The 2,664-nt window shown below is 37.2% G+C and overlaps 1 non-coding gene across 1 annotated transcript; it reads right to left on the bottom strand.

The window, feature by feature from the left end:
• Positions 1-1,112: 1,112 nt before the first annotated feature.
• Positions 1,113-1,219, bottom strand: LOC139894753 (small nucleolar RNA R71). The gene has a single exon (XR_011775238.1). It is a non-coding gene; the product is annotated as a small nucleolar RNA R71 (small nucleolar RNA).
• Positions 1,220-2,664: the final 1,445 nt, after the last annotated feature.

Here is a 2,664-nt window from a genome sequence, read left to right as displayed (position 1 = left end):
GGAATAGTCAAGTGTGCATGCTTTTATTATTGTTAGTTATTAATCATTTCTATTTGTTTGCTAATATTGCAAGTGTATTTCAAAAAGTTTCACAAAACCCCCCAACCAAACAAACCTTAGGATAATTATTAGTTTTCATTAATCCGATTAGCAATTATCGCTCTCTTAAAACGAATCTTAAACGGAAAACTTACTAATACAAGGACTGAGTCATTGTTTCTCGAAGCTTGTTATCTTAGTCCAGTCCACGTTTAATTCAAATCTAAGTTTTTATAAAAAAAAAAAGAAGAAGCATAATGCAACAAGCACATCAAAACTTTTTGGCGCCGCTGCCAGGGAGCGGTTAGCTAGTTAGATTTTTGAGTCAAGCTTTTAATTGTTCGATCCTTTTGTGAGGATTTATCCGCATAAAAGTTACTTTTCTTGTTTATTATACTATTGTGTTTGGAAAACCCATGTTTTGTTTGTGATTGTGATCAATGGTAGGTACAAAGTGTATGAAAAGGAGATCCCAAAAGGATCAAGAGTTTGAACATCCGTATTCCGATCCGGAAAGACAAGTTAAAGGGGTTTATAGGAAGCGAGAAGAAAGGGTTTTAAAGAAGAATTTTGGCGTATTACCTTTTCGTATTGAAGAGATGGATGGCAACGGTCAATCATTTCAACCCGAAGATAATCCATTTGGTGGTGGTGTTCCTGACAATGGACCACCAATCATTAATCAAGAACCAAATGTAGATCCAAACGACTCACCTATGTGGAATGCATGGTTGACTGCACCTACAGTGGTACCACCGGCTATTGCTAAACCGCCCATCGGGGCCGAACTTTGGAAAGTTGAACGAAATTTCTTCACCATGCTAAAAGATGTTCAATTTCACGGTTTAATGCAAGATAATCCTTTCGAGCAACTTCAGTCTTTCAATGATATTTGTGATCTTTACAAACATAAGGACATTAGTGAGGATGTATACAAGTTAAGGGAATTCCCCTTTTCTCTTCAAGGTGATGCAAAGATTTGGTTAAGAGATCTACTTTCTGACACCATTCGAACTTTTCAACAATTGAGTGATGCTTTCATCAATCTTTTCATTCCACCATCGAAGGCGGAGAGACTTAAAATGGAGATCAATGCTTTTGCTCAAAGGGGTGATGAATCATTATATGACGCTTGGATTCGTTTCAAGAAGATGTTAAGATCATGTCCACCACACGGTTTATTAATGAGAGAGTATATCAATACTTTTTATCAGGGTACAAATGATAAGACATGGAAAATTTTAAACTCCTCCGAGGGAGGCGTGTTCATGTACAAGTCACCAAATGATGCCGAGATTTTATTAGAAGATATTTCAATCCAAACCTATGAATGGAATCCCTCACTTAAGGATTACCCAAGAAAGAATGTCTCTCATGTTGAAAGTGAAGACAATCAAGTTACACTTGCAAGCTTAAATAATCAATTTCAATCCTATGGTAGAGAGTTGAAAAAGATACAACAATCCCTTATTGCTATGCAACTTGGATGCGAGATATGTGATGGACCTCACCTTACAAAGAATTGTCCACAAATAAACCAGTGCAATCAACTCGATTTGGACAATATCCCAATGAACTCGTATGTGCATGTTAACTATGTGGGTAACCAAAACTATCAAAGAGGCGGTTCATCAAGTCACAACAACAACTCTTACCAAGGCAACCAAGGCTACTTCCAACAAAACCAAAAGCAAGTCACCTTCAACACCCAAACCAATCCACCACCCGGATTCCAAAACCGAAACCAAAGTTACAACCAAAACTGGAGCAACAACTACCAAACACAAAACCAACAATCTTACAACAACCAAAGTAACCAAAATTACACTCAAGGATATCAACAAAACCAAGGTTATAACCAATACCGAATTAACCAAGGTTACAATCAAAACCAACCTCAACAATACCAACTAAATGCCAATACTTCTAACTTCAACCAAAACTAACAAAACACTCAACCACCTCAACCAACAAGAAACTTAGAGGAGATTATGCAAAATTACATCAAGAAGGTGGAGACAAATGGGGCGTTTTTGATGAAAGAGAATGAAATTTTTAAGCAACAACTATGACATCATCAAACATCTTTTCGAAATCTAGAAAGCACGGTTGGAAGATTGTCTAATCAAGTGGCCAAGAGACCTTAAGGAGCTTTACCATCGAATACACAAGTCAATCCTAACATTAATCACAACAATAACCAAAACCATCAAAAACCACAACAACACAAGAAACATTCCCATTGAAACCATCAACACCAACCAAAACCAAAATCGAAATGAAAACGTCAATGCCATAACCACCCGAAGTGGTTTAACCTTGAATGAGGGAAATGAAAGTCCCGAACCACAAACCTTTATCACCCAAGAACCACTTCCACGCTTCATCGAAAATGAGATTGGGGTTAGTAATGAAAAGGGTAAAGAAAAGGTAGACTCAACCGGGGAATAAGGGTAATGATTAAAAGGTTAAGAAAAAGGGTTGTGAGCCTTTGAAGGCTAAGCAAGCAGTTCCGTATCCTAAAGCTTTAAAGAATGTAAAGTAGCGGCTGATCAATACAAAAAGTTCCAAGACATAATTAAAAATGTGACGGTCAACTTTCCAATCACCGATGTTTTCAAAGGA

Source organism: Rutidosis leptorrhynchoides, chromosome 2, assembly GCF_046630445.1.
Source record: "Rutidosis leptorrhynchoides isolate AG116_Rl617_1_P2 chromosome 2, CSIRO_AGI_Rlap_v1, whole genome shotgun sequence".
Lineage (NCBI taxonomy): Eukaryota > Viridiplantae > Streptophyta > Magnoliopsida > Asterales > Asteraceae > Rutidosis > Rutidosis leptorrhynchoides.
This window is presented reverse-complemented; position numbering and strand designations above follow the sequence as displayed.